General features: G+C 41.0%; 1 protein-coding gene across 5 annotated transcripts in view; it reads left to right on the forward strand.

The window, feature by feature from the left end:
• ELMO1 (engulfment and cell motility 1) overlaps positions 1–24,196 on the forward strand; it is a 413,918-nt gene that overhangs the window by 29,356 nt on the left and 360,366 nt on the right. Inside the window, exon 1 of one of the 5 annotated variants that reach the window (XM_043540596.1) lies at positions 2,880–2,898. The exons of the other annotated variants lie outside the window; for them this stretch is intronic. The gene's annotated coding sequence lies outside the window, so the exon portion shown is untranslated. Of the gene's footprint in view, positions 1–2,879; positions 2,899–24,196 lie in introns of those variants that run through there. 5 annotated transcript variants of the gene reach the window in all.

Here is a 24,196-nt window from a genome sequence, read left to right on the forward strand (position 1 = left end):
ACTTCTGTTTTCTAAATTGCCATGAGCCTTTACTTTTACATAGACAGAAAGGACTTTTAATTTAACGTCTCATGAGAATGATGACCTCTTTAATTGTCTGGCACCTCTCCATTACTTCTCTGCAGTAACAATATTGAGTATAGATCATGTTCTTACATAGGTCTAACATTCTTGATTGATAAACTCCTCTGTCATATGTAGCAAGAAGAAAATGCACTGCTTCTGAGAATACTCACAAAAAGCTGGCATGATAAACTGTGTTGTGGAAAACTGTTTTGTTGCCAGTAGTATGTTTTAATATCTTTTCTTATTTGGAGTACCACCAACTAAGAGGAAAAACTAGTGTCTTAACAGACCAAACAGACGTTTTTGTTATTTATTTAAACATTTAATTCAAGGTCTAAGATATGGTGAGGATGCTGGAAAACAATGGTCACTTTTTTTTTTTTAAGTCCATCTGTAACAGCATTGTTTTAATATTGCCAATGTGGCACATGGCTGAGATATGTATGAACTGCATAAAGAACGGCAACATGTTAAACTCTTGCTGGGGAGGGCAGCTGAATAATTTTAGAAACCAATCTTGCCTTTTTTTAAACTACATAAAATTTCAACTCCTTTTCTCAATCTTAACTAAAAGTTTGCCCATTTGTTACTTTCCATCATTACTTTGGCCTCGTGCATACCTACATTGCCTGCCCTTGAACTTCTACACTGTCATAAATATAAAGGGAAGGGTAACCACCTTTCTGTATACAGTGCTATAAAATCCCTCCTGGCCTGAGGCCAAGTCCTTTCACCTGTAAAGAGTTAAGAAGCTCAGGTAACCTGGCTGGCACCTGACCCAAAATGACCAATGAGGGGATGAGATACTTTCAAATCTGGATGGGGGGGAAAGGCTTTTTTCTGTCTGTGTGATACCTTTGCCAGGAACAGATCAAGGATGCAAGCCCTCCAACTCCTGTAAAGTAATCTAGCAAGAAAATGCGTTAGGTTTTCTTTGTTTTGGCTTGTGAAATTTGATGTGCTGGAGGAAATGTGTATTCCTGTTTTTGTGTCTTTTTGTAACTTAAGGTTCTGCCTAGAGGGATTCTCTATGTTTTGAATCTGACTGCCTGTACGATTATCTTCCTTTCTGATCTTACAGAGTTGTTCTCTTATCTTTTTTTGTTCTTCTAATAAAGTTCTGTTTTTTAAGAATCTGATTGGGTTTTTTGGGTCTTAAAAATCCAAGGCTGGTCTGTGCTCATCTTGTTTGTTCTCAAGCCTCCCCAGGAAAGGGGGTGTAAGGCGGGGGGGATATTTTGGGGAAATAGGAACTCCAAGTGGTCCTTTCCCTGATTGTTTGTTTGTTAAATCACTTGGTGGTGGCAGTGTTTACCTAATCCAAGGGCAAAGACTTTGTGCCTTGGGGAAGTTTTAACCTAAGGTGGTAGAACTAAGATGAGGGGGTCTTTCATGTGGGTCCTCACATCTGTACCCGAGAGTTCAGAGTGGGGAAGGAACCCTGACATATACAATATGGCTTTTAAGATTATTTTTCTCCCCTGATGTCAGCCTCCATCTTCTTATTCTTAGTTTTAAGTTTCAGCTCCCTGCCCTTACCTTAGAAGCTTTTTAGAGGTGTGGTCCAGTCTGCCTCTCTGATCACATTGCTTATTTACATACCTTCCTGCTCTGCCAGTAATACCAACCTAGAAGTCCAATTTGTCTTCTCTGGCTCCTGGCTTTGTGTCTTTTTTTTTTTGTGTGCTGCTCCTAAGCCTGGAATGTTCAACCAGTACTGATCTACCATGCTATCTTAATGCCCCCCTGTTAAAGTTCTTAAGAGTCACTTGTTCCAGGATGCCCACGAGCGCCAGTTACTCAGAGCTGGGGATATCTTTCTTTGTGTCTTGTAGAGTGCCATGCACATTGTGTTGGCACTTAAATAACATAGTAATATAAGAGACAAAAATTGGTTGATTTTATACCATTCATGTACACTAGTATTTCTTATACTGTATCATCATCATCTACATCTATCACCCACATAGGAAAGTAAAGTTTACACAGTTTTGTCTTGCTACAAGTCTGGTGCCTAAATACTAGTCGCTGGATTATAAACCAAGGACATTCACGAGTTTTCCCACAATCCTGTGATATTTTGACATAGCAGTTTGCTTAGGCTGGTCATTTTACTGAGCTGTAATATATAACATTATTGATCCATCATTGTAGGGGTGGTGATATGCCTTTCAGCTATTAAAGGCCACCATCTGTCCTATGTGGATAAATTCACTACAGGCCTGTTGCTGCAAGGGGAATTTGGGGGCACTCTTTCTGCATTCTTCCTTGCTGCTCTGTCTACACACACTGATAGTGCTAGGGCTTCTGCTTTGACTGACTGGTTATCCCCAACTCCTCTTACTGGAGCTGTTTAATCTCAGGTACAGAGGTCTGAGAATGCTAGTTTGGAGCCTATTGTGTGTGTGTGTGTGTGGGGCGGGGAGCGCGGGGGAACATAAATAAGCACTGGATTGGCAGCCTACCACAGTAAGATGTGCTGATGCTGATTCTACTCCAAAAGAGTAGTATTATCAGGCAGCAGGTGACTGGGATTAGGGGCCTGGTGAAAGACGCTCCCTTGTTCATTTCTACCTCTCTCTTGCATGGAGGGGAGCGGAGAAATCTGTCATTTCACTCTGGCCTTTGTGGTGAATGAAGTTCCTTACTCTGCTTCCCTACCTCTCTGCCTCACAGGGACAGGAACTATTCAGCCCATGTGAATGGTAAAGAGGAATGACAGAACTGATTTTTCCTGATCATGGAGACTGACAGGGATGGATGATGATCTGTGAGCAGAAAATAAGAGACGCAGCTCCATTGTGACCTGTATTCTGTTAGTCGGTGGACGGAGTAAGCATGGAAATTGGCTTGAGATGGAAAGGAAGAGGGAATGAGATACTCGAGGTGGAAGGAATGATGGTGAGGTAGCAAAGGAAATAGAAAAGGGAAGAAACTGGCTCTGTGGATATGGAGAAAGCGGTGGGCATGATATATCTTAACTTTAGCAACGCTTTTGATGTGGTCTCCCACAGTATTCTTGCCAGCAAGTTAAAAAAATATGGATTGGATGAAGGAACTATAAGACTGATAGAAAGCTGGCTAGATCGTCAGGCTCAATGGGTAGTGATCAACGGCTCGATGTCCAGTTGGCAGCCGGTATCAAGCGGAGTGCCCCAGGGGTCTGTCCTGGGGCTGGTTTTGTTCAACATCTTCATTAATGATCTGGATGATGGGCTGGATTGCAGCCTCGGCAAGTTTGCAGATGACACTAAGCTGTGGGGAGAGGTAGATATGCTGGAGGGAAGGGATAGGGTCCAGAGTGACTTAGCAAATTGGAGGATTGGGCCAAAAGAAACCTAATGAGGTTCAACAAGGACAAGTGCAGTGTCCTGCACTTAGGACGGAAGAATCGCGTGCACTGCTACAGGCTGGGGACCGACTGGCTTAGCGGCAGTTCTGCAGAAAAGGACCTGGGGATTACAATGAACAATAAGCTGGATACGAGTCAACAGTGTGCCCTTGTTGCCAAGAAGGCGAACGGTGTATTGGGCTGCATTAATAGGAGCATTGTCAGCAGATTGAGGGAAGTGATTATTCCCCTCTATTTGTCACTGGTGAGGCCACATCTGGAGTACTGCGTCCAGTTTTGAGGCTCTCCCTCCCCCCCGAAAGGATGTGGAAAAATTGGAAAGAGTCCAGCAGAGGGCAACAAAAATGGTTGGGGGCTGGGGCACATGCCTTATGAGGAGAGGCTGAGAGAACTGGGCTTATTTAGTCTTCAGAAGAGAAGAATGAGGGGGGATTTCAACTACCTGAAGCGGGGTTCCAAAGAGGATGGAGCTAGGCTGTTCTCAGTGGTGGCAGATGACAGAACAAGAAGCAATGGTCTCAAGTTGCAGTGGGGGAGGTCTAGGTTGGATATTAGGAGAAAAACTATTTCACTAGGAGGGTGGTGAAGCACTGGAATGGATTACCTAGGGAGGTGGTAGAATCTCCATCCTTAGAGGTTTTTAAGGCCTGGCTTGACAAAGCCCTGGCTGGGATGATTTAGTTGGTGTTGGTCCTGCTTTGAGTAGGCGGTTGGACTAGATGACCTCCTGAGGTCCCTTCCAACCCTGATATTCTATGATTCTATGGAAGCTGGGAAAGGATAGATGTGGAAGGAGGAAAAGAGAGAACGTGGAAAGTTTGATTAAAAATATTATAGTAAAATACTTAGCAAATATTAGAGCTGGTGGGAGAATCTCTGCATCAAAACTAAATTTCAGTGAATAGCAGAATAAAATTGATATCTACACCCTCACCTCCATTTTCCAACTGTACAAAGCCTAGGCATACGTTACAATCCTGCCTCTGTCTTGTGGACATTTGCACATGTACTTTATGCACACAAGTAGCCCCACAGAATTCAATGAGGCTAGTCACAGACTTAAAATTAAGCACCTGTATGTTTGAGCCCTAAGTGGGGGAAATCCATCTCTGTGCAAAGAGCCAGTAGAAAGGCTTGAGAGGTGCATAGGCCTTGTGCTGGTCATCTGCACATTGGGACAACTTGTGAAATTTTGCTTCCCCAACAAACTCCAATGCCCCTATTGTGCTGGTTTGGTTTATAGGCTTGCATGTGTTCTAGGCTCATTTCATAATATGATGGCAGCAGATACGGTTTTGATGTTGGCTGTATTGAAGCTTTTAATGTTACATGCAGTATTTTAAGGTTCCACGGTCAGTCCCATACCTGATTTGGGCGGTGAAGGGAGGAAGTGCCTAGCACTATTTTGATATTTTTGCATATGGAGCAATTCTGGGAGTGTCTAGTGCTCATACCTTATAGTTTGCGGTGGAGTGATATAAACGCTGCATACACATTTCGAATGTATGCATCAGATTCTGATCTGTTACACCAGTGTACATTGAGCTACTCAACTAACTTCAGGAAAGTTGTTCCAGTGTAAGTGTGGAGTAACTGAGGTCAGGCTCTGTCCTTTTAAATTGACACCTATGAATGCCAAGCATATCTTCTGATAATTTACATATATTTATCTGATTTACAACTTCATTTTCAGCCTCAGGTCTGCTTCCCCTTATGTTCAGTAGTCAGCGGGTGTCTGCTCTTTACAAAATATACTTGCATATATTTTGGAAATTCTACCTTTCCAGCTTCTCTCTGAACCAGAATTATGCCCAGAACGATCAAGGTGGGACTGTTGGGAAGTCAGTATGGCCTCTGTGTGATTGATCCTAGCTGTAGACAGTGGAAGATCTGATTTCATATCTGTATGCTTTCTCTGAAGCTGAGGAAATTTTATATAGATTTTCCATTCAAATACTGATCATGCATATCGTTTCCTACGTTCCCAGCTTTTCATACGCTTGGGAAGCCTTCTGGTGTTTTATGATGACCTACTTTTATTAGTGATTTAATAGCAAATACTTCCTAGTACTTAACATAAGAATGGCCATAGTGGGTCAGGCCAAAGGTCCATCTAGCCCAGTATCCTGTCTTCTGACAGTGGCCAATGCCAGGTACCGCGGAGGTGCCCCTCGCGCACAGGGATATTGTGATGATAAATATTGTGAGGCACTTAGTACTGTGTGGTAAATGGGGGGCAATACAAGTGTGCAAGAAAGTTTTACTCGCATATAGTTAATGATGGATGTTTCAACTTTGATTCAGAGGCAGCAGAGTATACTTTGATGTGGCTGCAACTAAAAAGCCAGTGTAGAGCTGCATGTATCTTTCAATATTTGCAATGGTAAATATCTAAGAATGAAGAATATATGAGGTATCTGTGATTACCATTTGGTGTTTAGAGTCAGTATACTAATGTTTGGGAGATGTATTGTGAATGCGCAAGTTAACAAAAGAGCAGTGATGGTGCATTACAAAATGAATTTTGTTTGGTTATTTGACAAGCAGATTTTTGTTTTAATTATGGTGATGATTCTAAAAACTTAGTCAACATTCTTTTACAATATATTACATTAATAAAATTTTAATAATAAGAGACCTCACTTAGATCTCTCTGTGATTAAATCTTTGCTGGGAAGAGGAAGGACATTGCTGATTTTCTTGGCTTCGCTATAATGGGAAAAAAAGGTATGTTCTTAACTGGCGTTAAAATCCTAGTGGAGACAAGGCACTAGGGGAAGTCTAGGGTTTACTTTGATTTCTAACTCAAATGTCTTGATTTCGCTATTGTATGCAGTGTTATTGAAGCCATGTTGGTCCCAGAATATTGGCGAAACTTCTGTTGTCCAGTAAAAGATATTACCTCCTCAACCTTGTTTCTCTGATTTCACTAAGATTTTAACTCAGGTTATTTAACTCAAGTTAAGAACACACCTTTTTTTTCCTGCAGTAAATACAGGGTGTCAGGGTTCCCTCCCCACTCTGAACTCTAGAGTACAGATGTGGGGACCCGCATGAAAGACCCCCTAAGCTTATTTCTACCAGCTTAGGTTAAAAGCTCCCCAAGGCACAAATTCTCCCTTGTGCCTTGGATTAGGTAACGCTGCCACCACCAAGTGATTTAGACAATTTCAGGGAAAGGACCACTTGGCGTTCCTACTTCCCCAAAATATCCCCCCACGCCTTACACCCCCTTTCCTGGGGAGGCTTGAGAATAAACAAGCTGAGCACAGACCAACCTTGGGTTTTTTTTAGCACACTAAAAAAAATCCCAATCAGATTCTAAAAGAAATAGAACTTTATTAGAAAGAAAAAAGGTGAAAGAAGCACCTCTGTAAAATTAGAATGGAAGATAATCTTACAGGGCAATCAGATTCAAAACCACAGAGGATTTCCCTCTGGGCCAAACTTTTTAAAGTTACAAAAAGAAAACCAGGAATACACCTTCCTCTCAGCACAGAGAAAATCACAAGCCAAAACAAAAATAAGCTAACACATTCCCTTGCTAGTACTTACTAATTCTAATGGAGTTCGATTGCTTGCTTCCTGGATCTGTGTCCGGCAAGACAGACCAAAACCTTTCTTCCCCCCCTCCCCACCGCCCCAGATTTGAAAGTATCTTGTCCCCTTATTGGTCCTTTTGGTCAGTTGCCAGCCAGGTTACCTGAGCTTCTTAACCCTTTACAGGTAAAAGGATTTTGTGCCTCTGGCCAGGAGGGATTTTATAGTACTGTATACAGGAAGGTGGTTACCCTTCCCTTTATATTTATGACACAGGGCCTTTAGAGGCATGGCTACACAGCCTACAGCAGCGAGCCTTCCAGGCTGGGCCAACAGACTTGGGCTAGCAGGGCTCACATTGCAACTTCAAAGTGCTGTCTATACAGCTATTTTTAGAGGGCTAGCACAAGCCCTGTTAGCCAAGTGTGTCACGCTGGGCTGGGAGGCATACCCTAAGAGTAGGCTCTTCTACAGTAGGCCTATGTACACCCAGTGTGCATGTTATGGGGTTTGAAGTTAAGAAAGAGCTGAATTAGCATGGTTCTACCCTATGTATGTTGTCTTGTTACTACCTCTCCAAACCCCAAGAAAGACAGCACCTGAGCATCTGCTTGAGTTGGGGGGATGCCACAGGAAGATTTGGAGAATTCAGCTTCTCCACTATGATTCTGTGGTTGGCTAATTTAATTTGAAAACAGACAAAAAGACAAACTAAAACTGGCTTTTACACAGGGAACTATCAGTGTAGGCAATGGCAGATAAATAAGAGTAAAGCCTTACACAGAATCCTTCCACTGGTTTTCAGAAATGAAAATGGGGAAACTGAGGCTCAAAGAAATCAAATTGTGAAATTGAATGTAAAAATCACAATTTTTGTTACTAGCACAAAGTGAAGATGCTCTGTGGTTGAAAGGACTGGTACTTACGAGACCTGTGTTCTATTCCTGGCTCCACTGCTGGCCTGCTGGGTGACCTTGGGCAAGTTGCTTCACTGCTCTATGCCTTGGGAAATGATGGATATTTTCTTTGTAAGGTGCTTTTGAGATCTACTTATGAAAAGCACTATGTAACAGCTGGGTATAGATTATTATTATTTATTATTTATTTGTAACCAAAATTAGAGGTCGAAAATCTTCTTAGACTTTGTCTTAACTACTATAAAGGTATTTTTTATGGTGAGATAACTAATGTGTGATAGTTCTTCTAGTGAAGACAAGGGACCTGTAGATTTTACCACAAGGTAGCTAGGCAAGGACGTCATTATACCACTTTCCCATGGTTGATTTCATGGTAAAACCACCCTGCAATAAGAACAGATTTAACTGTGAAGACAAGGCCTTAGGGAGCTTGTGTTGACTAACCCAACCAATGTTCCCTCCAATTTTTGACAGGCTGTGTGCGCAAAAAATTTCTTCTGTGCAAATTGTTGTGCTTCTGTGCAAATTTTTGTGCGCAAGGTGTTTCGCCATGTGTGTGCGGGGTTTAGGTTCTGTGTGTGGGCGCACATGTGCACAGTTTAGAAGGAACAGCGAACCTAACCTTTTAATATGGTAAGAGTTGCAGGGACTCTGACCATTTGATATAAACTGAGTGTAGTGCCTGATATAAATTCAGTAAAACAGTTGTGCTACTTGGGAATAGTAAATGTTATGTATGAATGATTTGAAAGCGTTCCAAAAGAAATTATGCCTTTATTTCCAGAGTGTGAGGCATTCAGAGCCATTAACATTGCTAGATGAGTAGACAGACAATGTCTGTAAGTGTTCCTTTTGAATATGGAGAATGGTGATTTCTGGTACATCATTTCCTTGTAGGTGATAGTACAGTAGTGGGCAGATTTGCCATATAAGGATGTGAATGGTGGAATTATGCCTTTATAAATAAATCCATAATAAACCAATCCCGTACCTCTCACCCACATCCAGCTGAAACATACCAAGTTGCACAAAGTATGTCAAGCATGCATTTTAAATGCCTTGCCTTTCTGACCAGTTTGATTTTATGTGAGTTACATGTGACTTCAAACAGTTTCTAATTATCAGTTTTGGACAATGTGCTATTTTGTTTCATGTCTTAAACTGAACAAATATATTATTTTAATGCTAAGTAAAACATTTTAAGTTAGAGAATTGTTTTCATACATTAAAAAAGAAATTAGGGTATACATGTGGTTTCCTTTTCCTTTTGGGTTTACAGGGGAATGAAAAAGATAAGTAAAATCCCTCAAGATTGGGACTGAATACATAAAAGATAGTAAATTCTGTGGTGATATGCTAAGCCCTTAAAACAACTGTTTTCTTAAATACCCAGTGCACGTAATTATTGTTAATGCATAGAAAATAAACTTTAAAAAGAACTTTTTTTTTATTAAATTTTTAATTTTGAGTCAAAAAAAATCTGGGATTAGCAGCTATAGAGACTGAAGTGTTTTTTGTTTACTTTTTTTAAACCATATAATTGGAAGAGTGGCATTGGTGTTCACAGACAAATCTGCCAGTGTGTACAGGGTGAATGAGATCATGATCTTGCTTAACAAAATATTTATTTCCATGAAGGTAGAGGGAGAGTGTGTGTGTCTATAAATGTGTGTAGATACAAACAGACATACACTGTATATGTGTACTTTGCAGAAATATATGCATTTAACCTATCATATTGCCATGTTATATGTTAAAAATGAAAATACTTGCTCGCAGCATCTTTTCTGTGACAAACATTTTCTATTTTATGTATGTCCAAGGGCTACATTTTTGAGATACCAGCTCTTAAATTTTGAATCACTAGGAGCTTGCTTAACTTTGGTTTTCTGCTCTCTCTCTCTGAGTTGGTCTATGCTAGGAAAATTACCTATTGCTGATAATGAACATCTGCAGGAGGTGTAGGTGAATCGATGCTGAACATAGCTTAACTACAAATACAGCCAAGTGTACGTAGCACCATTTCAGAAAACCATGTTAAAATATGCTCTGAGCAGATCTCCAATTGAAGTTGAGATCTGTCAGGCATCTTTGAGAGGAGAATTTTGCCCTGAAGTTGTTTAAATTATCTTTCCTTTTCCCTATTTTTTTAATATATAATTTAAGGATAACAAGCTGGCCAATATTCCTTTGGTCATGCTGTAATGTGAACAATGAGGTGAGAATCTAGCAAAATGTAAATACTAGGATTATTGGATACAATGTATGATTTCACCACAACCCATAGTTAATCTGTTTAGAAGAACCTTCCATACTGAATGCTCTCTGAGATGTTTTAGTGGGGGCTGATTTTATGAATAAAATTCTTAGTCATTTTCAGAATCTGTTATATCTTAAACAGAAAATCAGGAATGCAAACACTTTAATTGGTGTATGTGTGTTTTACCCTTTTCTCTCCCACACTCTTTGTGCACTATTTGTAAGTAGCAGGGTCTTATGGCCCTAGCAAAAGTCTGGGGCTCAGGGGATATGAAATTCTCATCCCATGGAAGCCAAAATCAAAAGTCTCATTAACTTCAGTGTGGCAAGGAGTTCATCCATGGTTTGTATTCCAGGCTCTGCCAACAACTTGCTGTGTGATTTTTAGGATATGTCCTCAGTGCATAGTTAATTTGAGTGATTCGCACTCAGGTCTAAGTAAGCAGCCAGTTTAGCCTAGCCTGAGTGTGAGCAGGCACACTTCTAACCCATACCCAAGTTACTGTATCCTCACTAAAAGAAAAGGAGGACTTGTGGCACCTTAGAGACTAACAAATTTATTTGAGCATAAGCTTTCATGAGCTGCAGCTCACTTCATCGGATGCATTCAGTGGAAAATGTATCCTCACTGGTACTGCAATCACTCATATGTGTCATTAGGACTTCTGGAGCCATTTCCCTGATTTTTTTTGTGCTGCAGTGAGTAAAGCTGCATTGTGATTCTTTTTTCCAGTGAATTGTGGAAGAGCTTGTTTGTCTCTAGGCACACAAAGGTATTGGGGAAGGTTAGTAGAGAACTGTCAGCATTCAAGTGATTTAGCTTTCAGCCTTTCTGCAAAGAGTAGGTGGGTTACCCACGCGAGTTAAAGCGGCACCCATGTGTTTCTCAATGACTGGTCCGTGGACTGGTGCCGGTCCCTGAGATTTCCCTGAGACAGTTTAGGAAGGCAGCAAGCCGGTCCTTGGTATCAAAAAGGTTGAGAAACACGATTTAGCCTATACCCCCAACCAAGCCATCTAGCCTGGGTTTAAAGCAGCACCAAACTCAGGTTAGAGGTTTTTGTATGAAGACAAGAGGTGGTTTAGGGCAACATCCTGATAAGAGACTGAATTCACTCTGCAGTGAACACATATCCTTGGTCAAGTCATGGAACTGCTCTCTGAATTGGCTTACCTGTCTGTAAAAGGGAATAATACAGTATTTACCTACATAGCTCAGGAGGTTGTTGCACATTTTTAAAAAGGACTTTGAGGTTTCTGAATGGAAGCAGGGTTGCCAACTCTTATGACTTTATTGCAAACATCACCATATTTGGTATTTTTCTTAAAGGCCCAGCTCCTGGAGCAAGTGACTTGATCAGAATCTCAGCTTTTATTTTTCAAAAAGGAAGCTTCTAGGCCTCATGTTTGCAGATAAATTCTTGAAAATGTGACCTGAGGGTTCCTTAGAGGCTCAGAAACCACGAGACAAATAAAAAGAACACAGTTTGGCTTAAAAATCCTGACTCAAGATTTTTTGAATGTTTGTGGATGGCAATACTGTGCAAGGTACTGCCAATATTGGGGTTTTTTTTCAGTAGAAAGTTATGTGCCTCTCAGTAAAAGTCTTATATCTGTGAATCTTACCACAGAGAAGGGAAAGTTTTGAGCATCTGTGGCTGGGAAGAGTACATTTTGTCACTGCAGAATCAAGCAGGAAAAATGTTGAAATTATCTGAGACAGGGTATACCTGCCCCGCGCTGGACAGGAAGGGGTTAACCCCATACTGGGGGCTGAGGAAGCCATGCCCTCTCACCCCTGCTGGGCATTCCCAACTGGAATCTCAGTATAAAAGGGAGCAGCCAAGCTTAGTCTGCTCTGATCGCAGTAGAGACGACGTTTGTTGCAGGCTCTTGGCCAGGAGCTATCGGAGCCCCAGACCATGGAAGCCAGCCACACCGAGACCCAGGCAAATATCCGGCTGGCTGTGGAAGCCCATGAGGAGAAGTTGTCATCAGGAGCTTTGCCTGCTGACGACCCTGAAGACCCAAAGGGCCTGCGGACTACAGAGGAGGAAGGTAGGGTAGGAAGTAGCTTAGGGGAACCAGACATAAATCCAGTTGTGAAGCCGGGAACCAAGTCAGCATGTTTTGGATGGATGCCCATTGATCCAGTGGCAGATACATGTGCCACTGAAAGGGCCACATCACCCTGCATATAAGGGCTGCCCTGAAGCCAAGGGCAGTCCCACTGACTCTGGCCACCGGGCCATACTGTTCTGCATTCAGGGGTGGTCCTATTGATTCTAGCCGTTGGGCCATAATGCCCTGGAACTAAGAGAAGTCCTATTAACTCTGACCATTAAGTCATACTGCCCTTGGGAAAAGGGCAGTTATCTGAACTCGACTGCAGGGCTATAACTTCCCCCCTCCCACACACACACTCCCTGAAGTGATGATGGGATATACCTGCCTCGTGACATTATCCTGGAGCCCAATCCTTCAAACTGCTACTCATCTGAGTAGCCCTGTCTGATAGTCCCAGTGAAATCAGTGGAACCGTTCATGTGAGTAAGGACTCAGTGTTTGCAGGATTGATCTCTCAAAAATGACTAATTTCATATCCACATTATTGGCCTGAATCATGATCTAGTGGTTTATTTTAAAGAGCATATTCACTTCTTATAGTTAAGACAAAGCATTTTGAGTCATAATAACTTTCAGGAAAGTGACCTCCTTTTAGAATTTTTTTCCATGGAAAGAAGGATTACCAATTAGCCTAATATAACAGATAAAAAGGGCCCTCTGAGACTGAAACTAGCTTTTCAAAAGTGACTGTGGGACAACAGGACATGAAATAGTTGAAACAGAACTGAACACTGGTTACTGGTAAAAACACAAAGCAATTTAATTTCTCAGCTATCACATTTGGGAAGGAGGAGGCATCAGGTTTATGAATAAAACAAGATTCTGGAACAGCTACCTCAGTAAGCTAATTGCATAGCATTCACTTCATACAGAAAGAATTTAACAATGAAGGTTAGCTTGGTGACCTATTTAAGCGTGCCTCAACAATTTTGTGATATTAGAGTTGTTGTTTTATGTGTTGTTTTTTTTTTTTTTTGAGAAAGGCACCATACCAAATATTTAGCAAAACACAAAATAATTGCTCTGTATTTTTTGTTAAATAATGAGAGCATTGGGCAGTCCTCTTTAATGGAAAAAGACTGCCTGCCAATTCAGAAGGCAGTTCTGACTCATAGTTTAAAATGCTAAAGGGTTGTTACTAGCTATCTGACTTTCTAATTTTTTTTATAATATGTCTCAATATAACTAGCAGGATAGTGATGGTGTAGAAAGCACTCTCCTGAATACCAACCATTACAGAGGCACAAAGTCTTAATCTGAAATGGGACTCTGGAAAATTTGCAAGGATAAACCCAAACTGTTTTGCAGATTGCTGAATAACTGAAGTGCTCACTCTTTATCTTTCCAACTGTGATTTGGCTTAGTTTGTCAATTGAGGTTGAAGCAAGATTCTGACTGGTCTATATCCACCAAATCTAGGGTTTTGCCCCAAGCCCTCATCAGCCACTGATGTGTGCTATGTGAGTCAGTCTTGCTGCCTCCTTTCTTTACCTAGGTCACATTGTGACATGCCTTGGAGATGAGAGGGTAATCAGTACTGTGTCATCTCCTCCCTGGGTCCCCTGCCAATAGCAGTCAGCTGGTTGGCCACAATCAGCATTTTCCCATGAGAGCAGCTGCTCAAAAGCAAGATGTTGCATTCAAGCCCCTCCGTGTTTTAGGCTCCAGATTGCAAGGACCCTCCTCACTTATTCTGCTTCTTGCTTCCCCCTCTTACCCATGCATATGTTGTTGTTTTATCATCCATCTAAACAGAACTTTTTCTTTAGAAGAGTAAAGTTTTTCAGAAAACTATATGCCAGCATGTTAGGCTTATTGTTAAGGGAAAATCTAAGTGGTTTTACAAATATGCTACATGTGAAACTTAAGTTGAACTAATGCAATCTCTAAATACTCCCAAGGAAAGAGAATAAAGCTGAAGGGCTGGCAAAATGTAAAGAATAAAAGTACAAATAAAGCTGGAGATAGTTTCTGATGCAAAAGAAAAAAAAACACAATAAAACTATTTATTTAAAAAGTCCAAAATGGTGTTCACTATGAAGTGATGTGAAGTTTTTGTTTGTGTTACAGCTAGAGGTGCTATTTCTGCGGCACAATGGTTTGCTTGGTGGGTGAAGTTGTAAAAGGAGCTGTCTTTTCCTTGTGAGTGTAAGAGTCTTTTATTCTTAACAAGAAAAGAAAATACTTCAAAAGGAGGGGAAATGTTTTAACTTCAAAACATTCAGGTCCTCTATTCAGAAAAGGACTTAAGCATGTGCTTACATCCCATTGTCTTCAATGGGAGGCAAGCGGCCCCAATCCATGAAAACTCTTGATTGACCTCAGTGGGGCTGTTCCTGGTCGTAAAATTATACACTTGGTTAAGTATCCAACTGAATCGGGGCCTTTATCAATGTAAAAGAACAGATTTATGGAACAATATTTCTTCAATGTGATTATCTTTAAAACTTTAATAATCTTTAAATTCTCTCTCTCTCTCTCTCTAATGAATTATTTCTGGATTTTGCCTTGTGATGCAAATTAAAAAAATCATCTGTAGTAGTTTAAATCTGTTTAAATATGACTTGAGAAGTAACTATATTTGGATAAATGAAAACAAGTAGTACAATAGTCAGTATGTTTTCCCATGTGGTTAATATAACGTAATTTTTTTTTGCTAATGTAACATTATGGTTAAGGTGTCTAGAACATAAAATAGCCAATGTATTTAAAAATCTTATTTATATAAATCTAAATGCATGAATAAAAATAAAATACTCTCTGGCGTGAACTTCTACCCTTAATGTGGAAAAGTCAGAATATTCAAAGCTGTGATTCACACAGCAACCATAATGGCCCCATGTGTGTATGTAGTGTTTTGCATTCTTTATAAGCCCTTTAGAATTCATTCATTGGGTCTCTAGGAAAGAATGTAAAATACTACATACCCACATGGGACCATTATGGTTGCTGTGGGAATCATAGCTTTGAATTTTCTGACTTGCACATTAAGGATTGATATTCACCCCAGAAACGGTTTTTATTTTTATTCATGGATTTCGATTTATAACATACACAACTTAGTTCTCTTTGAGAATTAAGGGCCTGGTCCTGCAACCCATACTCTCACATGTAGACCTATTGGCCTCAATCAAACTACTTTTATAAATAAGGACTACTATTATTATTTATATTATTGTAGTGCCTAGGCGCTCCAGTCATGGACCAGGACCCCTTGTGCTAGGTGAGGTAGAAACACAGAAAAAAATAAAGACAGTCCTCCCCCAATGAGCTTAGTTCAATTATACACCTATGAGTAAGGATTTGCAGGATCCTTAAGTGCTTGATAAGTCTGTAGTGTTAAAATAAAGCTGTTTTGAGTATATTAAGCACAAGTTGCCTGAAAGATATCCAAAAACTTAGTTACTTACACTTAGGCGATGTCTACACTAGAGAGCTGACAGCGAGCAGGACAGCCATACTGATGCAGCTGCGCCACTGTAAGATCTCTCATGTAGCCGCTCTATGCTGATGGGAGAGCTGTGCATACTACCATTTATGCTGGCGAACTTTTTTTTCATACCCCTGAGTGACATAAGTGGTAGTGTAGACATGGCCTTAGATATCTCAACAGTGGCCAACCTGAATTTTACTAAAATGTCCAAAAAGTTTCACTTTTTCACTGAGATCCTCAAACTTCAGCCCAAAGGCAACTAGTTTGAAAATGATAAAATCTTTAAACCTTTAAACAAAGGAAACAAATAAATTCAATATAAAATCCGTCTCTGAATATCTTACCATGGTGAGGCTTGATTCAATGCCTACTGAAGTCTTTCCATTGCCTTCAGTAGGTGTTTGATTGAGCCCATGTGATGCTGCAATATTTAAAAACAACTGGACTCGTTGATTACTTGAATGGCAGCCGTAAATCTCATTTACCATGCTTTGGTTGTAGCGCGGGGCAAACCTGTAACATAATTTTAACATACATACATTTTAAAAATTTCATTACACTTTTGGCTCATACTATCATTAAAATCCAAAGTCCTAAAACCAATGTGGTATGGATCTGTGATATAGGTCCTGATTTCACAAACATATGTGTGAGTAACTACATGTGGGGAATATACCTATTGAGTTTTAGATTATTCAAATGTATAAAAAATGTTCATATATACAATCATATTCATATGTTTGTGAGATCAAAGCCATCTTAATATCCATTTATTATAAACAGTTAGGATGTCTCTATCTATACCTATCTTTGGAATGCAACTCTTATGTAGGAAACAACAGGTGCTGCAGCTAAGAAATAAATTGTAGGTAATGGAATCTTGCATAACTCCTGACTACATCATTGCTGTCTTTGTTCACTGCAAATACTACAGTCCCTTACTTTCATGAAAACCCAAATGGACTCTTGACTAGTGCTGGGTTAAAGTTTTTAGGTTAAACATTTTTTTTCACCAAAAAATGCAGATTCAGGTTGACCAAAACCATTGGTGAATTTGCGTCTATTTCAGCGAATTGTTTTGGTTGAAACAAAAATAGAAAAATATTCGGCAATGTTGAAACAAACGATTTCAACGCTATAAAAATGAAACATTTCAATTTTCAGGATAGATTGACAAGGAGATTTAGGAACCATGTGAGCAGGTGGCGGGGGTACCCCCGTTAGACCCAATATTCCAGTGGTTAAGGCACTCACTTGGAATGTGAGAGATCCACATTTGAATCTCCCCTCTAAAGCAGGGACTTTAATCTAGGTCTCTCCTGTACTAGATAAGTGCCCTATCAACAAGGCTATAGGCTGTTCTGGGGTGGATCTCTGTGCGTCTCCTGTCTGAAGCAGTTCTACTTTGTTATAAACACTTACTTATTCATTGGAGCAGGGACTGGAACATCCCTCACCCCCACCCCAGGTGAGTGCCCTAACCATCAGGCTATAAACCGATGAAGTGAGCTGTAGCTCACGAAAGCTTATGCTCAAATAAATTTGTTAGTCTCTAAGGTGCCACAAGTCCTCCTCTTTTTTTTTTTTTTGCCAATACAGATTAACACGGCTGCTACTCTGAAACCTGTCATCAGGCCATAGAGTCTATCTCACTCCCTCTCGCCCAGTCAGTAGTGGGGTATTGTGAATTAAGTGACATTTTTCAGTTCACTAAATAAACCTCAAATTTTCAGTTTAGGTTCAGCCCAAACTGAAAGTTTTTTTTTTTCCTGAGTTGCTCCCAAATTGACATATCAGTTATTTGCTGAGCTCTATTCTGGACTCAAATAAAAATAAAAATGAAAAAAATAAAGGGGGCAAAAATATTGTTTACCTGTCTGACAATTGCCAGTTTCAGGAATTTATTCCTTATTCCAACTTTTTTTTTTTTTTTAAAGGGTTTGTAGGTAAGTTCAGTAGGTATGTTCCAAACTATTGACTAATGGCTTGAAAAATCGGAATGCAGGGAAGGGAAGAAACACAAAGCTATTTTTCTGGCACAAAGGAGTTTAAATGTGTGTTAAAATCAATAAATTAGTTTTTGTTTGCTTTGCACTAATTTAAGGCCTTATCCTGCAAAACCTTTGCACACAGGTAGTCCCACTGAATTGATGGGATTACTTCTCTAAACAGAGCTTCATGGGCTTAGAATCCATTTTCAAACTTGATTTTTGTAATCCTCCTGTGATCAGCTTTGCTGCTTTTTTTGAGTTTTCTGTGAAGATTTTAAAATGTCCTTCTCTTTGTGTTTTTGTTTTTGTTTTTGTTTTTTTTAAAGTAAAATAAAAGGTTGGGTGCAGCTGGTTTTGTTTTACTTTGCAGTGTTGTGGGGATTTTTAAAACGGTACAGCCTGGCAGAGGCAAATTAATTGCTGTTGTGGTTTACAGGCATGTAACAATTTAAAGAATTATGGCGTTTGTGTTCTGAATTAAAGTGACACAGTACAGATAACAGGGCACAGCTGTGGCCATGAGTTAGGCCTCTTTAATTTACTGCTCTAAAAGTATTGCTTGGTAGTGCACTATAATTGCTCTTCCAGGATTAAGATGTGGAAAGCCTGATGTACAAAAACAGATCTAAAATATAAAACCCAAAGTTCCTAAAAACGTAGTCTGCTGTAAATGTTTATTGGGGGAAAATACTTTTGAATACTGTTACTTTTTTAATGGTTGGATATATTTTTATATGATTAAATATTGCCATGCATTTAAGTTTATACCCTTGAAGTTTCCTTTTCAACCTCATTGGAACTTGGGAGCATTGTTCATGGTGGTTGTCAGGCCTGCAGCCTGTGTGTATGTCAAGTCTCATATGCTTACTTTAGTGACACAACTTAAGTCGCTTTTTCCATGTGTGCCGTGGAACCAGCGTGGCTACTGTTACGGGAGAGTGAGATGGATTCTGTTCTTGCTCCCATATCAGTAACAGAGTACATGGCTAAGATACAGATGCTGAATTTTTACCTTCAGTTGTACACTTCGGTTGCACCTTAAATCATGTCTACACTGAAGCTCTTTACAAAGCGCTGGTATAGTTTTGCTGGCATAGGAGCATCTGAACTAAGAGTGCTTTTCTGGTATACTATACCGGCATTCCTTTACCAGTAAAGTACTACTAGTGTAGACATGGCCTCAGTTACACCTGTGATATTCTAGAATCAGAGGACTGGAAGGGACCTCGAGAGGTCATCTAGTCCAGTCCCCTGCACTCATGGCAGGACTAAGTATTATCTAGAGCAGTGCTACTCAAAGTGGTGGTCTGCGGACCGGTGCCGGTCCATGAGCTATTGGCTGCTGGTTTGCGTGCACATTGGGAAAAAAAAATTGCTGGTCCCCCACATCAGATAGCTTGAGAAGCACTGATCTAGACCATGCCTGGTGTTTGTCTAACCTGCTCTTCAAAACCTCTTTAGGCAATTTATTCCTGTGCTTAACCACCCTGACAGTTAAGAAGTTTTTCCTAATGTCCAATCTAAACCTCCCTTGCTGCAATTTAAGCCCGTTGCTTCTTGTCCTAGCATCAGCAGTTAAGCAGAACATTTTTTCTACCTCCTCCTTGTAACAACCTTTTATGTACTTGAAAACTCTTATCATGTCCCCAATCATGTCTTTCAATCTTCCCTCACAGGTCATGTTTTATAGACCTTTCATCATTTTTGTTGCTCTTCTCTGGACTTTCTCCAATCTGTCCACATCCTTCCTGAAACGTGGCACCCAGAACTGGACACAGTAATCCTGTTGAGGCCTGATCAGTGTGGAGTAGAGCCGAAGAATTACTTCTAGTGTCTTGCTTACAACAATCCTGCTAATGCATCCTAGAATGATGTTTGCTTTTTTTGCAACAGCGTTACATTGTTGACTCATATTTAGCTTGTGGTCCACTATGACCCCAGATCCCTTTCTGCAGTACTCCTTCCTAGGCAGTCATTTTTCATTTTGTGTGTGTGCAACTGATTGTTCCTTACGAAGTGGAGTACTTTGCATTTGTCCTTATTGAATTTGATCCAATTTACTTCAGACCATTTCTTCAGTTTGTCCAAATCATTTTGAATTATAATCCTATCCTCCAAAGCACTCGCAACCCCTCCCAACTTGGTATCATCCACAAACTTTATAAGTGTTCTCTCTATGCCATTATCTAAATCATTAATGAAAATGTTGAACAGAATTGGACCCAGAACTAATCTCTGTGGGACCCAGCTTATTATGCCCTTCCAGCATGACTGTGAACCATTGATAACTACTCTCTGGGAATGGTTTTCCAGCTAGTTATGCATCCACCTTATAGTAGCTCCACCTAGTTTGCATTTCCCTAGTTTGTTTATGAGAAGGTCATGCGAGACAGTATCAGAAGCTTTACTAAAGTCAAGATATACCACATCTACCGCTTTCCTCCTATCCATAAGGCTTTTTACCCTGTCAAAGAAAGCTGTCGGGTTGTTTGACATGATTTGTTCTTGACAAATCTATGCTGACTGTTACTTATCCCTTATTATCTTCTAGATGTTTGCAAATTGATTGCTTCATTATTTGCTCCATTATCTTTCCGGGTATAGAAGTTAAGCTGACAGGTCTGTAATTCCCTGGGTTGTCCTTATTTCCCTTTTTATAGATTGGCACTATATTTGCCCTTTTCCAGTCTTCTGGAATCTCTCCCGTCTTCCATGACTTTTCAAAGATAATCACTAATGGCTCAGATATCTCCTCAGTCAGCTCCTTGAGTATTCTAGGATGCATTTCATCAGGCCCTGGTGACTTGAAGACATCTAACTTGTCTAAGTAATTTTTAACTTGTTCTTTCCCTATTTTAGCCTCTGATCCTACCTCATTTTCATGGGCATTCACTATGTTTGACATCCAATCGCCACCAACCTTCTTGGTGAAAACCGAAAGAAAGAAGTCATTAAGTACCTCTGCTATTTCCAGGTTTTCTGTTATTGTTCCCTCCTTCCCCTATTGAGTAATGAGCTTACCCTGTCCTTGGTCTTCCTCTTGCTTCTAATGTATTTCTAGAATGTTTTCTTGTTACCCTTTATGTCTCTAGACAGTTTGATCTCGTTTTGTGCTTTGGCCTTTTTAATTTTGTCCCTACATACTTTTGTTATTTGTTTATTTTTATCCTTTGTAATTTGATCGAGTTTCCACTTTTTGTAGGACTCTCTTTTTTAATTTTTAGATCATTTAAGATCTCTTGGTTAAGCCAGGGTGGTTTCTTGCCATACTTCCTATCTTTCCTACTCAGTGGGAGGCAGATATACCTCATTTGGGTCAAGATGATGGTGATAATAATACATATCTGGAAAGAATATAAGCTTGATTTTCTACCTCCTCGTGAACTGTTAGCAAAATAATCTTTTTGCTTTAAAACTGAACAAGTTGTAAAGCCACTGTTGAGAGATTATGGGCCAGATCCTGAGCTGGTGTAAATGGGTAGGTGTGACCCTGTTTAAGTTAATGGAGCCATGCCAATTGACAACAGTGGAGGATCAGGCCCATTATCTTTGGAAACCAAAAATGCTATTTTTAGAGCAACTGTTGAAAGTGTAAGGGGAGTACATGTGGCACCTTAGAGATGAACAAATTTATTTGAGCATAGGCTTTCGTGGGCTAAAACCCACTTCATTGGATGCATGCAGTGGAAAATATGGTGGGTAGATAGACAGAGAACATGAAAAAATGGGTGTTGCCATACGCACTATGACAAGAGTGATCAATTAAGGTGAGCTATTATCAGCAGGAGAAAAAAACCTTTTGTAGTGATAATCAGAATGGCCCATTTCCAACAGTTGACACGAAGGTGTGAGTAACAGTAGGGGGAAAAATAAGCATGGGGAAATAGTTTAACTTTGTGTAATGGCACATCCACTCCCAGGCTTTATTCAAGCCTAATTTAATGGTGTCCAGTTTGCAAATTAATTCCAATTCTGCAGTTTCTCGTTGGAGTCTGTTTTTGAAGTTTTTTTTTGTAGTATTGCGATTTTTAGGTCTGTAATTGAGTGACCAGGGAGATTGAAGTGTTCTCTGACTGGTTTTTGAATGTTATAATTCTTGACGTCTGATTTGTGTCCATTTATTCTTTTACGTAGAGACTGTTCGGTTTGGCCAATGTACATGGCAGAGGGGCATTGCTGGCAAATGGTGGCATATATCACATTTGTAGATGTGCAGGTGAACGAGCCTCTGATAGTGTGGCTGATGTGATTAGGCCCTATGACGGTGTCCCCTGAATAGATATGTGGACACAGTTGGCAACGGGCTTTGTTGCAAGGATAGGTTCCTGGGTTAGTGTTTTTGTTGTGTGGTGTGTGGTTTGCCGGTGAGTATTTGCTTCAGGTTGGGGGGCTGTCTGTAAGCAAGGACTGGCCTGTCTCCCAAGATCTGTGAGAGTGATGGGTCATCCTTCAGGATAGGTTGTAGATCCTTGATGATGCACTGGAGAGGTTTTAGTTGGGGGCTGAAGGTGATGGCTAGTGGCGTTCTGTTATTTTCTTCGTTGGGCCTGTCCTGTAGTAGGTGACTTCTGGGTACTCTTCTGGCTCTGTCAATCTGTTTCTTCACTTCAGCAGGTGGGTACTGTAGTTGTAAGAACGCTTGATAGAGATCTTGTAGGTGTTTGTCTCTGTCTGAGGGGTTGGAGCAAATGCGCGTTATCGTAGAGCTTGGCTGTAGACAAAGGATCATGTGGTGTGTTCTGGATGAAAGCTGGAGGCATGTAAGTAAGTCTAGTGGTCAGTAGGTTTCTGGTATAGGGTGGTGTTTATGTGACCATCGCTTATTAGTACTGTAGTGTCCAGGAAGTGTGGACTCTTGTGTGGACTGGTCCAGGCTGAGGTTGATGGTAGGATGGAAATTGTTGAAATCATGGTGGAATTCCTCAAGGGTTTCTTTTCCTCGACACTACAACAGTTTCCATCCCACCCTCCACATGCGGCTCTTCAGAAGTTAATATGTGGCTCCTCGTATAGGCACCGACTCTGGGGCTGGAGCTATAGGCGCCAACTTTCCACTGTGCCAGGGGTGCTCACTGCTCAACCCCCTGGCTCTGCCACAGGCCCTACCCCCACTCCACCCCTTCCTGCACCCTACCTTGAGCCTGCCATAGAATCATAGAATATCAGGGTTGGAAGGGACCTCAGGAGGTCATCTAGTCCAACCCCCGGCTCAAAGCAGGACCAATCCCCAACTAAATCATCCCAGCCAGGGCTTTGTCAAGCCTGACCTTGAAAACCTCAAAGGAGATTCCACCACCTCCCTAGGTAACCCATTCCACCACCCTCCTAGTGAAAAAGATTTTCCTAACATCCAGCCTAAACTTCCCCCACTGCAACTTGAGACCATTACTCCTTGTTCTGTCATTTGGTACCACTGAGAACAGTCTAGATCCATCCTCTTTGGAACCCCCTTTCAGGTAGTTGAAAGCAGCTATCAAATCCCCCCTCATTCTTCTCTTCCGCAGACTAAACAATCCCAGTTCCCTCAGCCTCTCCTCATAAGTCATGTGCTCCAGCCCTCTAATCATTTTTGTTGCCCTCCACTGGACGCTTTCCAGTTTTTCCACATCCTCCTTGTAGTGTGGGGCCCAAAACTGGACACAGTACTCCAGATGAGGCCTCACCAATGTTGAATAGAGGGGAATGATCATGTCCCTCAATCTGCTGGCAATACTCCTACTTATACAGCCCAAAATGCTGTTAACCTTCTTGGCAACAAGGACACACTGTTGACTCATATCCAGCTTCTCGTCCACTGTAACCCCTAGGTCCTTTTCTGCAGAATTGCTGCCTAGACATTCGGTCCCCAGTCTGTAGCGGTGCATGGGATTCTTCCGTCCTAACTGGAGGACTCTGCACTTGTTCTTGTTGAACCTCATCAGATTTCTTTTGGCCCAATCCTCTCTTTAGTCTAGGTCCCTCTGTATCCTATCCCTACCCTCCAGCATATCTACCTCTCCTCCCAGTTTAGTGTCACCTGCAAACTTGCTGAGAGTGCAATCCTCGCCATCCTCCAGAGCATTAATGAAGATATTGAACAAAACAAGCTCCAGGACAGACCCCTGGGGCACTCCGCTTGATACCGGCTGCCAGCTAGACATGGAGCCATTGATCACTACCCGTTGAGCCCGACAATCTAGCCAGCTTTCTTTCTACCTTATAGTCCATTCATCCAGCCCATACTTCTTTAACTTGCTGGCAAGAATAGGTTTGTCAGGCATGACTTGCCCTTGGTGAATCCATGCTGACTGTTCCTGATCACTTTCCTCTCCTCTAAGTGCTTCAGAATTGATTCCTTGAGGACCTGTTCGATGATTTTTCCAGGGACTGAGGTGAGGCTGACTGGCCTGTAGTTCCCAGGATCCTCTTCCTTCTCTTTTTTTTAAAGTTGGGCACTACATTAGCCTTTTTCCAGTGTTCCGGGACCTTCCATGATCGCCAGGAGTTTTCAAAGATAATGGTCAATGGTTCT

Source organism: Chelonia mydas, chromosome 2 (assembly GCF_015237465.2).
Source record: "Chelonia mydas isolate rCheMyd1 chromosome 2, rCheMyd1.pri.v2, whole genome shotgun sequence".
NCBI lineage: Eukaryota > Metazoa > Chordata > Testudines > Cheloniidae > Chelonia > Chelonia mydas.